Genomic DNA, 16453 nt, shown 5'->3' with positions numbered 1-16453 from the left:
TATTTCCATTTTAGAAATATTTATATTGCTTCGAGGTAATATTTATTTTTTATTCTTTGGAAATTAATAGTTTGCATTAATATTTGATACTCCCGGATAATAATCAATTTTTTAATTATAACGGAAAATGTTGTTTTTGAATGCATATTTAAATAGATGTTCTGTATAAAAAGCGTAGCTAGAGCCTCTGTTGATTTACAAAAATCTTTGCAATAATTGAGCACGATTAATTACTACAATAAATCACATGTTAAATGTGAATTACCAGTTGCAGCTTTTCGAGTTACCTTTAATCGCCGGACAAGAATATCGGAAATTTATTAAACTCGGAGATTCGGAGATCGACCGAAGACACCATCCGACACTTCCAACACACTTTACAAAAATGCGTAACGTCAAGTAACTATAAGCTCGATCTAACGTCCAATTTTAGTTAAAATTTATTAATATTGGCTGAAGAGACAAAAGTAATTGTCGAAACGTCCCAATGCGTTTTTTTAATATTTTTTCTTATGTTTTGTTATATTTTTATTTCTAGATTTGTATGCGTTCCCATCTTAGATTTATCACGCTTTGATTTCAATTAATAAAAATTATATTTCAACATCCATTTGTTTAAATTGCTCGTATAAGCCTAGATTAATTCTTATAATTGTTTATTAAACTCGATTTAATTACTTTAATCGATTTGTTCCGCGCCAGCGGAAAATGATTTTTTTATCGTAGAAAGCCGATTCCAAATAATTGAATTTCCGCGCGGAAGGATTGCGAAAATCGTCGTCCGCTTAAGAGATAGGCTCGCGCTGATGCACCCACGTTCATTATTACACCCGCATCGTTGCGCACGTGTTGCAGCAATATATGCGGTGCGGTCAATGCACGTACGTACATATGTGCGCGCAGACACGCGCGATTACTCTAATTGCGTCGGGATGCCGAGGTGATTCAGAGCCGCGGCCGCAAAAACGGCTTATTATATTTAATGAAACGGCCGATTATGCGAGGGGAGCGTTTTCGCTCCGAGCTCGCGCGCGCGGAAGTTGGCGTCACGCGCGCTTGTGCGTTAATAATAGCGCGGCTTGTCGCCGCGACACTTACGCGCGATTACTCAACTCGCAGCATATATCGCAACGAGTCAAAGTCCCGGGACGGGTCTCGCTCGGACTTCATACACTCAGCTCGCGTCGATACACTCGCGAATCTCTCCAACGTTTTGTAGCGCGGATTAATCGTCCAACGCGAATTTTCGCCTAATCCTTCACGCATTAACCGATCTCTGTCACGCCCTGTCATCCGCCAGATTTGCAGACTCCCTTCAGAATTTTTTTTCACGCGGTATAGAACAGAGGGATTTTATAATTTCGATATTTACTTGTCATAAATGTCAAATGCAGATGTGTAATATATGTAAAATATTATAAAATATATATATATATATATATATATATATATGTGTGTGTGTGTGTGTGTGTGTGTGTGTGTGTGTGTGTGTGTGTGTGTGTGTGTGAAATATTATAAGATTACATACATACATACATACACACACACACACACACACACACACACACACACAAAAGATATTTTTGTTACATAAATATACTTTAAAAAAAGATAAATTTGCGTCTGAAAAAAAGTCTATAGTATAATGGAGAATTAATAATACGCGACACGTGTCTCGCGTAAAGCGATACTGAAGGTTAACTTTAAGCGAACTTTAATATTTCGTTTTACACGAAGCGTAGTCGTGGCAATTACATACATAACTAGGATTAATCACGATTAAATTATCTCTTTTAATCCATCTACTGATAGCATTATAATCTACATAAAAAAACAGGAAGTCGTTAATTTCGAATTAAATAGACATGATTTCATACGCCGGCGTCTAGTAGATTTTGTCTGAGCAAATTAGCATGTAAAGATAATTAATCATAATTGAGAGCAATTAAAATCATGGTATGCGTAAAAAATTCTATTATATTCACATACATTAATTATTATCAATAACTATTCAGAATTAATGTACGCTTCGCAGAATTTAATTTCCGCTGTGAAATTCCACTTGTCGACATTAAAATCTGAATAATTTCATTCCCGATAATATGGGCGTCAATAAACGATTTAAGTACGCGGAAACGCTATTGTAAAGCAACGGCGCTAAATAAGCATCAAATGTAAGCTCATTCGTTGCAATTAGTACTCGTTATTTACCGTAACCACATCGATTGTCACTCGACTTAAAAGCGAAAATACATCTGCAATTATTGGACTTTTTATACACGACTGTGCGAGCGTTTCAGCTTCGTGTGCCTGTGTTTCATGCAACAATGTATCGTATACTGAAAGCGAGCATTGATAGAAACTTAATAGCCAAGTGGTAGCTGTCCAAGTAACATCGCGCTGGGAAGAGCGATTATTCCCGGATGCGAGACGTAGTCATCCCTTTGTGTGGCAGGCAAAGTTCTGCTCCCGGAATGAGAGAGACAGAGAAACACACAATTCGTTTCTCCAACAATGAAGTCTCGCTGACAACGCAGTCTATTACGCACCTCGTAAATTATCGTCGCACGTGCATCGTCGAGCGCGTAAACCGCGTCTCTCGATTATTAGCGTCGACTGATGCTCTCCAGTGACTTCTGCTAGCGAGTTATCGATGCCTGATAATTCATGGCCGAACAACGAGACGTTAAATATAAATGTGTATGAATCAGTCATTGTCTGCAGAATAGTGTGTCGTCGATTGTGTTTCGCCGAAGAGAAGTCCAAAGTGTATTTGCGCGTTTCGAATTATCGCTTAGCGTTACTACTTTCGAGATAATTAAATGTGACACTGCATGTATAATTATATTATTATATATAATTATATATTATTATATATTATTATATATATTATTATACAGGATATCAGGGCAATTTCTTCTTAAAAAAGCTCTTGTAGCTTACCTCGAGAGCTTTTCAAAACACTATAATAAAGTATTTTTTCATCGAGTACTTTTCGAGTTATGAGGCTTGAAATAATTTCTTAATTTTTATATAAACCATAAAATATCTAGTAAAATATTCATTTTTCGATAATCAATTGGTGTAAAGAAAACACAAAATTGTTTCGAAAAAAAATATGTAATTGTTAATTGCAAATTACATATTTTTTCTTATGTTTTCTTTACATTAATTGATTCCTCTCATTATTTTATACATAAAAGTATTAAGGTAAGATAATCAAAAAAATGAATATATTTTACTAGATATTTTATATAAAATTAAGAGATTATTTCAAGCCTCATAACTCGAAAAGCACTCAATGAAAAAATACTTTATTGTAGTGTTTTGAAAAGCTCTCGAGGTAAGCTACAAGAGCTTTGTTTGGGAAGAGATTGTCTTAATACCCTGTATATAATTATATTATAACATTATTGTATATTTACGTAATTTTATTTAAAATTTATAACGGAATAATACAGCTTTAAAATTTCTACATACCCAGGAAATAATTCGTCGCTATTTATTATTTTAAATGCTAAACATTCTTTCAAAACTTCTTTTAACTCTGACGTCAAATCTTTGTCTTACACCGTAAGAAATATTTATATACATATAAATTACAGAGTCATTTTTTTCTTGCAAAAACATTTTCGTACTCGTTTAATGTCTAAAATATATCTTTTCTAAATGTTATTTCCTATACACGTATTCCCAAAATATTACACTCGCCTCGCACTAGAAGATAAACTAGATAAAAACCGTATCATTTTTCTCTACTGAAATATTGATAGAAGAAAAAGATGATATCCAGCGTCGCGATAAATCGGAAAGTATTATTTGTATTTCTTAACAAACAGCGAGTAAAAGACGATATGTCACATACGTCACGTGCTTATATACAGTGTTTCAGAACGACCGTATGAGCAGTTTTTTGAAGGAACAACGTATGTTGTTTTTGAGAAAAAATATCTAATTGTTAATTGCAAATTACATATTTTTTCTTCGAAACAATTATGTGTTTTCTTTACATCAATTGATTCAATCTCATTATTTTGTACATAAAAATATTAAGGTAAGGTAATTAAAAAATGAAAATTTTACTAGATATTTTACGGTTTATGTAAAATTAAAATATTATTTTAAGTTTCATAACTTGGAAAATACTTAAGGAAAAATAACTTAATTATAATGTTTTGGAAAGCTCTTGAAATGAGCTACAAGAATATGTAATAAAAAATAGGGAGTTCCATTTAAAAAATTCAAAGTGATTTTTATGTGGCCTTGATTGTGCTATTCAAGGTCATACTAATATTATTATATAATGCACCACTTAAAGGCCTACAATTTTTGTATGAAACATTTTTCACGAAAATGTTCGAAAATGTTGTTCCCTCAAAAAAAACTGCTGATATCGCTCTGAAGCACCCTGTATATTTCGACGTCTAAATTTAGCCATCACGAAGTTCGAGTCTGAATGGGATCGTCATTCGATCGCTTAAATAGGGGAACGAACGTTAGCGGTCGATTTTCCCTTGCCTTGTAACGACAGACGCGACCGAACGGGACTTTCTCTATCCGTCTATTGCGAGCGTCCTCGAGGAGCGAAAAAACACGCGTGCCTCTCTCGTTCGCGGAATTACTGAATCATGCCGAAAGAGATTCTGCGAAACGACGGGCATAAATCCCGCGAGATAATGCGATAAATAACATCGACGCGGCCGATGGAAATATTCAGCTGGAATCTGGAACGGGGTCGACCGGACCCCTCCCTTCGTGCTACCCCATTCCGCTTTTAATTTATATACCATATATTCTCTCTGTGAGGCTTCGGAAAATTCATACGCATCACATGTTTCGTCGTAGCGTAATTCCAAAGCGAATTCGTTCCCGCGTAAAACAAGGATGTCGACATCACAGCCAGCCGATATCATTTATTATCGGTATCGTTTAAAAATATAATCGCAAGTATATATTTTGTATAATAATGCATGTATTTTATTACATAGAGAAAGTTCATCCAAAAAAGTTATTAATGTAACGTTGAAATAAATTTTGTTTTTATTTTTCTATGAATTTTCATATGTTTCAATTTTATTGTCATTAGTAGTTATATAATTAATTATAATTATAATCATATTCTAATTATAAGTAATTATAATTTTTTTCTAATTTTATATTTTCTTGTGGTCATTTTTTAAATATAATAAAAAATCTATATATAAACTTTAATTTTATATATGTGTAAATCATATATAAAATTTTAATCATACACAATCATAAATTTTATATATGTGAAAATAATAATAATTATTATTAATATAATAATTAAAAATATGTATGTATTATCATTAAAAAAATAACTAATAAATTGTTTCCAAATATGTATCATATTTAAAAACATGATTACTTCATTCGAATAATGCAGAATTAAGAAAAAATAATCACAATTTACATCAAATTAGTGACCTCAATAGGTATTTCCTTTGGTAAATTGCGATGTTGCAATTATTAATTACAGCAAGCTGTACTAATTATCGATGAATCTGATACGAAAGAAAATTATCGAAGGAATAATTAGAGCACTAAGAGGAAACGTCGATGAGATCTAAAGCAACTCCTTGCGATAGCGATAGATATCAATTCGCTGGCAAAGATACTAATTAAAAGTCTTCTTTCCTTTCGTTTTTGCAAAGATTAACGGAGATCAAATCTTCACGTGGATAAGAAGTTTCTTCGATCTATTATTGAAATTCTAGCACTCTAATAAAAATACCAAACACTTGTAGCTATTCTTATAATCGTAAACAATTATTACCTAATAAAATATGTAAGAGTCAGCGCGAAGAGTAGGCAACGATTTGCAAAATATTACCGATTTATCGTGATGATATTTTTGAAGTCGGATGATCTATTTTAAGAGATAACACACTGCTTTCTTAATAGATCATAAATCATACTGTTATCTTGACCCGCCCTAAAAAGATCTACTTTGTTATGATGTGCAACGGAACATGCACGTTATATGGATAATGAATATGAGATCGGAGATAATAATTTTTTTCTTATTACAATAATAAAACAATAAATTTGCACGCTCTCACATGTCCAATATTATAATATTTAAAAATGAAAAAACTATCTTCCAGTTATTATATTAAATTATCTCGCTTGTATGTTAACTTTCACATTAATCAAATAAAATCTCGAATCAATGTAGCGTTAAACGAGATGTTAATTAAAAGTGTAAAAATAATTACTAATAAATGACAAAATAATCAAGTAAAAGTCAAGGCGTGATAATTGGAGCGCAAGAAAGAAGAGGAAAAAACTCTTTTTTCTATTAATATATTCCAAAGTATATTAACTTTCGTTATATTATTTTGTGCCACTTTTTTAATTTACATTTTATTTACATTTTTTAAAAGTATAAGAAACAAGTTATCTGTTTAAGAAATTAAATCTTCTTTCCTGACGTATCTCTTTAAATTCTTCAATATTATTTATTATACAGAGTGTTCCTAAATTCGTGATAAATATTCTAATGACAAATTCTTTGTAACATTTTAAGACGAAAATGTCGAGGCTATAAAAATTGAGAGGCTATGAAATTCTTGAATCTTTTTTTTTTCGTAGCATTACAGTCCTATGTGGACCAAAGCTTGTGCAACAATCTCCTGCCATCCTTCCCGATCTCCTGCCCGATTTCTCCAATTTTTGATGTTCATCATTCTTCTTCAGGTCACCGACCATTGAGTCCAACCATCTTTCTCTCGGTCTTCCTCTTCTTCTGGTACCCAGCATTTTAAGCTGAAATATCTTCTTTACTGCTCTGTCTTCAGGTATTCGAATTAGGTGTCCTAGCCATCTCAACCTCTGACAATGAGATTTAACAAAGCGAGTCACCGTTTCGCCATTCACTAAAGCTTCTAGTTCAGCATTATACTGCTTCTATCCCGTCTTCCGAAATTCTTAAATATTTTCACAATAATTTCACCAGTGTCAAAAGTATTCGATTTATGGAAGTACCTTTACCTTTATCTTTACCTTAGCCATTCTGCCATCCCTGAGCGCGCGAAACTCTAGCTCTGTTATTTTTAAACTTTTCCCATTTGAAAACTACTATAGCCTCGACATTTTCGTATTAGACTTTTCGTTTTAAAACGTTACAAAGAACTTGTCATTATATAAAATATATATATATGTCATTATATAAATATTTACCACGAATTTCGGAACGCCCTATATATATATCCCATATATTTTAATGCCTTGCTTCTCTTGTATTAATATAAAGACAATAATTCTAAAATACATTAATCGCATGTGTGGCAAATGATGCACGATCCAATGAATGCAATATACCCGTACATTCGTGCGCGCTCGACCGGTGCATGTGCACCGAGCGGACACGATTCGAGTGCATGTGTACCGAACCGTGAATTAAAATGCATGACCGTACCCGGCGTGAGGGAACTCATTTAAATTTGTGCCGGACGGATGAGCGTAGGAGTCCTCGCGCAAGGATCGAAGACGCGAGTTTCACTCCGGCGCGACACCGAGACGGGAATATCGAGCTTTTCGGCGGAAGAGGAGGCGCTTTCTCCCTCTTCTGTGCTACTCTTACCACGTCGATATCTCGAGAGAAAGGGAGAGAGAAAAAGGAGGCTCGTCGCCAACAGGTACGAGGAGCCACGGCAGCAGAGTCTCGAATTACGGTCGGCGGGCACCCCCTCTTCTCCCTCCGCCGTTTTCCCCTGAAATCAATACCGCCGCGACCTACGATTGATAGCGTACCATGACAGCGAGCTCCCCATAGTTGTTCATCTATATATTATATGTATGTGTGTCTAGAGAGTAAGTAAAATAAATGAGAGAAAACGCTCGCCGGCGACGATATGGCCTCCATTAAAGCCCACGGACGATTTCTCGTTCATCGTAAACGTAATAGGCCAGACGGCGAGGCGCGATGAAGGAAACGCGCAAGGATGCGCAGGAATAAAGAGAGAAATTTTCTATTCTTCGTGGTATGAAAGAGCTTTCTCAGCGATGAAAATGCGCAAACGTACCCTCGACGTGCCGGCAAAATTAACGCTCGAGCTTGAGCAACGCTTGACCTACTAACTAAGGTAGAGAAAATTGTCCTTACACTCTAGACACGTCTCGCTAATTTTACCGGAAACGGACACTAACGTCGTCCGTCAATTGCGTCTTGGATTGTTCATACAAATTTTCAATGTAGTTTTTTCTTTCCCTCTCATTCGAAATATTTTCATCCGAACTGCGAAGTTATCTCAATTAAAGTATCTACAGTTGTTTGTTTGTTTAATGCAACCTAGCGTGAAAAATTTTGGCAGCGCAACCGGATAATCGTCCGATATTAATTCAAGAATTATGACGTTTATTTATTTATTGCTCTGCTAAATTACATATCAAAATAAAAATGATCGCAAGAGGAGAGAGAGGAAGAAAAATAATACAGAAATTTTGTTTGTTTAAAAAAAAAACCAATTTTGTAAGAATTACATAGATAATGATTTTCCCGATATAGTTTTCGTTCTGTTTTTACGTTTTCTCGGAAAAAAATTCAATTAATGTGCAACTCGTTTACACGTAATGAATAACTGATATTAGCGTGAAACCGGTTGTCTACAAGATCTCTCATAATTTAAAGTAGATACCAATCAGTTTCCCGACGTTTATTCTCTGCGATAAGGCTAAAAATATAAATAAAAAAAAAACCCAAACAAAAAATCTATAAATATATAATATATTTTTGGTCTTTTTTTATCCCAAAAGCGTAGACGAAATAATTGACTTTCACCTTTGCTCGAAGAAAGAAAGAAAGAAAGAAAATAAATTCCGATTATAAAAGTTAGAAACTGAAACGAGTTTTCAAGTTTCGACCATCGACTGACGGCGCCGAAAAAGGGAATCTCGAGGGAAAGTTGATTTTTTCTTTTTTACGACAAAATAAATATCAAACATTTGACGTGCGAAATATTTTATATCACTCGGGATATTTTTCCGACAAGACGCAGATGGCTCCAAGGATGCGACGTCCTTGCCGAGCGTTAATACGTGTTTCTTTCGACGAGCTATGTCTGTTTAAGAAGTTTTGAACAAGTTTGCGAGCGACGCAACGTCACCAATCATCACGAAGTGTCTGCCTTAAAAATTATGACACACAGTTTGCAAGCAACACAATAAGTTTCATAATTAAATGCACGTGTGCATGTGTGCGCATCTCTGCATATTACGCGTTTATCTCCACTTTATAGCGAATTTAATTTTAACGAGGATTAACAATTACGATGATTCCAGCTTATTACATTAAGAGCAGACAAAAAACAAAACTATTGCAGTTATACGAGAGATGAATTTCTCTATAAAATATTCTTGTAGCGTCCAATGAATGTATTTCAATACAATCAGTCAGTTTGAAATTTTATCAAAAGTTTTACTATTGAAAGTAAATAGAAGCGAATATCCGTCTATTTTTATAACGATAAGATATGTTTATGGTACCAACATTTCAAATTTTAACTTTCAAATGTACATCGTTATTTGTTACGATGTATTCTTTGTACACAACTTGCACAAGTACATCGTTATTTGTTACGATGTATTCTTTGTACACAACTTGCACTACGAGTATGATAGACAATTAATCATCGTTCTCGCATAGACTATTTTTGTGTTTGTACTTGAACAGTTGTAAAGTATAGACTAAGAGCATTAGCAGAATCTCGAGACGTATTGCTTGATAGGATGAGAACAAGTTTCGCAAATAGCGACGTGTTTCGCGCCCGGCGCTATTTTTACGCCGGAGTTTCATGCGATCTTTGCTCGTGTCGAGAAGTATAATTTATCGCTAGACTGTCCAGACTTTTAGCGCGAAAAAACTGCATAAAAATGCATAGCGTATATCGATCAAAATAACAAATAAAATATACATCAATTATAAAATAAATAAATCATAATTTAATCTCTGAAAGAAAAACAAATTATATTAATCCTAATACGCCGTTCGAAAATTTTCATATTTTGAAAATTTATATTTTATATGTTATAATTTTTATACGTTTGGATATTATATTTTCAAATTATATTTTAAATATTTCGAAATACAAAACGTTTTTAAAAATAGAATAAATATCTTTTTCAGAAACAACATGTCTATCATACTCGCGCATCGATAATCTTCAGGAAAACGATATCACATTGATTAATAATATCATTATTTAGGATTTGTTTGTATTAAGATAGTCTTGTACGTTCGTTGAATAATAAACATTACATAAGCTGGCCGTGATGTTCCTTTAGAAAAGATAAAATGTTTTTTACAATACGCTGAACTTTTGTTAATCGATAAGAGCGAAATTGTGAAACGAATATCGTATTTGCATCTGTCCGTCGCAATTTCTTCTCACTGAATAATTTTAATTGCTCCAAAAAACGAAAAAATAGCATGAAATTTTTATGATTATTAATATCATTTAAATAATAAATGGTCCTCTACGTATTTTTTTCTTTATCTGGAAGACTTTCAGAATATATTGCAGTACAGTTTCGCGCGCATTTTGCAAGATTGGAAAAGTAGAAAGTATAAAGACTCATCTAACAATTTTGCATTCGCACATTTTTGTTATCGTAATAGGATACTATCAGGAACAAACATTATAGGACACTATCAGGAACAACATTTGAGAACTGGATAGTATCATATTACGAAGACTTTATCTTAAAGAGGAAGTGAACGGATCGGTTACGAATCAAAAGTTAAATACATAAATCTAATATATTTTGAAATTCACGAATTTAATATTTCGCAAAGCGTTCAGTCTTTCAAAAAAATAAAAAAAAATAAAATAAAAAAATTAAAAAAATTTTAATTCTACAAATCTTCATTTTAATTCAAAAAATTAATTATTAATTTTATATCAGCTGATCTAAGTCCTTCTTAATCGCGCGGGCGGAAATACTTTCATTTTGGGAGGGGGAGGAACTCTGGTGCTTCGAGACGGACATATATTCGTCATCAGCAGCGAAAGGATTAAAATCATAAGAAACGCGATCCCCCTTTACTCCGCTCCAACTTTCCCCAGCTGGTTAGTCATCGAGGAGCCGTGGAAACCGGCTGTCCGTGACTCCCGTCACGTCGCGATGAACGTCGAGGCTGCATTCCACTCGAAGAATGTCAATAATGTACGTATAGCGCGTGGAAAATATATTTAGAAATATTTATATGTCCGGCAATGCCAAAGTGAATATGAAAATTTAATCATTCGCGACGATATGACCCACTTTTCGAAGAAACAAGGAAATTTTTAACGACTTTTAAATGATATATACTCGATTTAATTACAAATAATATACTCGATTTAATTACAAATAATAAGAGATTAAATGTTTGCAATCGCTAAATAGCGTAAGTTAATGACTCGATAATAACTGATCGAATGAATAATTCAGAAATATGTGCATGATTACGCGAAATTATATCGATCTCTTGATTTTTTTTGAACTCGATTCTATAATAAAAGTCTATTTACGTTTTATAACACATTAATATGTAAAAGATAGAATTTTCAATATATATCAATACATTCATCATAGAACTTTGACATTACATCAACAAAAAATTGTAATATGTGTACAAAGATATCTGTTATCGTTAATGTATTAAAATATATTCTTATCTGTTATAATGTATTCGAATATGTATATTACAATTGCATTGATAATAATATGTATGAGCTGTGTCAAAGCCAAGTGAAACTTAATATATTATTCATCATTAAACTTTAAAATTTTTGAATCCGACAAAACGATGATATTAATACTTTTTATCTCCAGTCAAATGCACAATGTTAAATTTTAACATTTGCCGCAATATTTACATAACATAACGTAATATTAATAATTAAATTTATAAAAATTCGACGCAGTTGCATAATATTTCATTAATTAAATTGTACAACTTTTATCTCATCCCTTATGAAAACACACATACAACATGTATTAATCCTGTTAATATTTTCCTAACTAAATTACTATTTAATTAATGACTACGTATCATATTATGTCAAAGTATATCGAGGAGTAAATATCTCAGCGACGAGCCTGCCATAAACTTGGTTAATTATTACGTTGAGCTAATGCATGTTTAGATGCATTAAACTCTCAGTTGCTATTACCAGCAGCATTTAAATTGCCAGGGAGAAGCTTGCGAATTTTTTACGACGCAATTGATTATGTCATTTTCAATTTCTCGTCGTCAGTTTTTTTTACACGCGAATTTCATTGTTTCCAACAATATTCTTCTAATAATACTCGCTATCGATATGAATGCGTTTCTTTATGTTCCAATAATGTTGCAATAATCGATAATCTCTCTTATAATCCTCAGACTTTTAGTTTCATCTCTCTGATTCACGTGCCATACTTTGACGTGGCGTTTCCTGCCATACGTCAGTATGGCCAAATAACTACGTCGTGTTTTTGTATCTCGCCGTATCAAGGTTACTCTGACGAAAACTCGCCTTCGTGACTATCGTCACGTTTCATCGAGTGTCTCGCGCGCTAGAGAAACACGTACGCACTAAGCGAGCGTAAAAAAAGAGAGAGAGAAAGAGAGAGAGAAAGAGAGGAGAAATACGTTCGTGAGGAACAACGACGAGAGGAAGAGGTTGACAAACTTAAAATGTGACGCGGGTCGATTCTTAAAATAAAATATCCATTGCGTGACCGTCCGCGCCTCGTCATGCATATTCATCACGGAATTACATAACAAAGTCGGACAACAAATTATCCACCTGTCCTACCTGCCCCTCCGGTGCAGCGGATCGAGTTTACTCGGGTAAATGCACCCGCGCGACGAAAAAGCAAACGCTGCGCAAGCGCGCTCGATGCGACCGATACGTCAAGGATTTTCATTATTAGGGCAAGAGGAGAAGCGACCTAGAAAGATGCGCAAGCGTGCCCCCCTCGGGCACAAGTCGCCCCTATACGGGGTGATCCCGAAAAAATGCACAAAATACAGATAACGTATAATTTATTGCATCGATAAGCGTATAAGCAAGCGTTTGTATTGCGTTGCACGTAGATCGTTAAATTATACGTTAAATTATAAAAAAAATATATGAATATGTAAATACAGAGCAACTCGATGTATTTATATATCTATTAAAAAAAGAATCACTATCGAAAAATATCAGGATTGGTAAAATTCCATATTTTTTTGGAAATCCATATCAATAAAAAACCCGATATTTCTCGAAGAAAAGAACCGGCAAAAACTCGTTTTCTTTCTATTAAAAATGTTAAATAAGTATGGAAAACTTTTTATTGATATTCAATTAAATTAAAAGTTAATTTAAGTCAATTAAAGTTTTCTAATTTAGCCAAAATAAAATCTGTAATAGATTAGGAATCAATATAGTAAATATTTTTTTGTAGAAGATGTTGAAAGTAAACACGGATCGGATCAATATTGATAATAATTTTCAATTCTGATAATTATTAAATTTCTCTTATTAAATTATATAAATTAATATAAAATTTAATTAATATTTATATCTGTAAAATTTTTATTTCAAAAATTTCACATATTAATTCGAATTGAAAGGTATTTTATTATTACGATTTTATTTTTTTTTAACTATAGTGATTAGTAGATGATTTATTAAAGTAAAAATATCTTTGTGTGTAAAGTTATATATTTTAGAATCATGTATTATTATAGTTTCTGTCAGTTTATTCCAGTGTGTTCCATTGGAAAATCCAGGAAAATAAGAACCGGAATTTACCATGGTTAGTTTCATCCCCTTTTCTAGCTTTTCTGGTCAATCCTGAAAAATATACTCTAGCTGAAACAAAATCCGTAGATGAAAAAAAACCCTATTCGTGAGATCTCATGAGATTCTTAGATATCATCATTTACATAGTGGAAAAGCTAGCAAAGGAACTTTACGATTTCTGTCACAATCGAATTCGCGAAATGTCTAAACAGCTCGTTGATCATCATCGGCGAGTTTAACTGCGTTCGCATATAAAGCATATAATCGTGCTAATATCCGATTATGTGACTACTGCACAACTGTTAACAAACTGCCGTCGATGCAAAAATACCGGATACACGCGGGAGTGTGACTCACTGTCGATCGCCGCGATGACAGATGCTTTTCTCCAAGAAGCGAGAACGCTCTTGAATTAGGCGCCAGCTAATTTATTCCTTTGCTATTTATTATCTCGACACGGGCAACTGGTTTTTTTTAAGCTTACGCAATTGTAGAAGAATTCAATGAGATATATTTTTTTCAAGTTCGAAACTATCCTTCAATTTCCTATCACTCGAATACGAATTTTAAAATAGTTAATATTTTCGTCACAAGTCAGTAAATTTCTCTCATTTTTAGTGCTTTGAAATTCCTAAATTATTCGCTCAATTGATCCTAATTATATAATAGAACGACGTTAATAATTTTGCTAAAAAGAGGAATATTTTCTTTTCTAGAGCAAGTAAAAAAAAATTGCATAATAGTTTCATTAATACCCGAGGATATAATGATTTTTAAAATATATGATTATAAAAATGAGAGAAAAAGGGAGAGGGAGAGAGACTCTATATTTATTTATAGACTATTTCAAACGTTAGTAATTTTTTCATTTGTTCATTATATGTAGAATACGCATTGTTACCAGCCCACAAGCACTTAAATGTCTTAAGACGCCCCTGGACTGAGGTCGAGCACCTTCTTCGATCCACTTCTAAGTATCTAGGTATCTTTGCACGAATAACGCAAGTACGAGAATAGGTCATACGGCTAAATTTATCGATATAATTTCTCACGAGTATAATTTTTTAATTACAAAATTCCAGTAAATATTTTCCTGCATCTTGTGAGTTTCTAATCATGTGATTCCTGTACATTAAAGTTTAAATAACAATATCGTAAAATTTAACAGAGAACGAAGTTGATGTTTGCAACATAATATATGATATAAATTAATTATTTATTGCAAAGTAGCATTCGTCGAAATGATATTTTTTCCTTTTTTTCTAAGAATTAAATGAAATAAATGCGTCATGTGTAGACAGTTCATGGACGTCATTCGCACCTTTTCCTTAGATTAGATATAATGCAATTCACGTTAGAGGGCAAATGTTAAGTGAAGGAAGAAATAAAACAGCTTATTTCAATTTCAAAGAAAACCGATCGCTTCATTATATACTTCGATTTATAAGATTTAATACGTAATTCAAAATGATTTTTTTTCACACTTATACAAGACAAAACTCGTTAAAAAGTTTAGATTTATTTCAAAACACCTGACATCTAGCAAATATACCTCGAGTATCGAAAGACTAGTCCATTTTTTATAATACATGACAGAATGAGAAAAAGAAAGATAGATATTGACTTATTAGAATCTATAGACCGTAAGACACTTCATAAGTTTGTAAATTATTTGACACCGCAATGTTAATTTAAAATCATTCGAATATGCAACAATAACAAATTGTTGTAATAACGTATAATGAAACGTATTTGCCCAACAGTAACGACAAATAATAAAAAAAGAAAAAACATGTGATTAGCAAGTGTGAGAGCTTTTAAGGGAGCACACAAGTGACGATTTAAATTTCGTTCAAAAACGTGTCAAGATAAAAAAAAACGGGATACTTTAATACAATTAAAAAGCTGTGTACGAAACTGCGTGCTAAACTATTCGCTAAGGGAGGCGACAAATTGCTCTCCTCTAAAAGAGAGTAATAATTCCGTGTTGGTTCGAAGCGAAAACGAAGAGGCGGATAGATAGCTCGCTCGATTATCGACCAAAGGCGAGCGTGATAAAAAAAGCGGCCTTTATTTCGCGCACGCCTTCTCTCCCGATGAAACATCCCTCTCCCCAGGCGCGTGTACAACCTTAACCTTTTAATCACGGCTATTTTTTTCAAGATAAAGCTGTCTACTTTTACGTAACGAGTGTATATCCGCGATATAGCAGGCTTAGAACGTACCAAATTATTGCAAGAAAAAATATTTCAATGGCTGATAAAAATGAAATACAAGCTGAAAGTTATAAAAATCTTAAAAATACTACATATGCATATATTTTTTGAGGAACACATATGCATTATAAGTTGCTAAAGATCGGCGAGAGTTAAGTCGCAGAAAGATTGTTGACTTGTTGTTATTATTTCAACGCAATTTAAATGTTTCTTTTTTTTTACTTCTCAGATCAAATAACACTTTTCCCTCTCCTTCTATCATCCACGTGCCTTTTCGCTTCAGATGCACACTTGCAATTTTGGGCGCGGCACGAGCGCCGATAAAAATAGCGAGGCGATGTTTACTCGCGACTATTTCAACGATTCGAGCGGTCATTAATCGCAATTTTGCCTCGCTTCGACTATTTTTTTTTTTTTCAAGATAAAGTTATCTACTTTTACGTAACTAGTGCATAT

General features: G+C 33.4%; 1 protein-coding gene across 3 annotated transcripts in view; it reads right to left on the bottom strand.

The window, feature by feature from the left end:
* Positions 1-16453, bottom strand: part of LOC105253391 — a 46548-nt gene that overhangs the window by 17510 nt on the left and 12585 nt on the right. The window lies entirely within an intron of this gene.

The sequence above is a fragment of the Camponotus floridanus genome, unplaced genomic scaffold (genome assembly GCF_003227725.1).
Source record: "Camponotus floridanus strain SB8 unplaced genomic scaffold, Cflo_v7.5 scaffold22, whole genome shotgun sequence".
NCBI lineage: Eukaryota > Metazoa > Arthropoda > Insecta > Hymenoptera > Formicidae > Camponotus > Camponotus floridanus.
The sequence above is the reverse complement of the archived record's forward strand: the minus strand, read 5'-3'. Positions and strand labels throughout refer to the sequence as shown.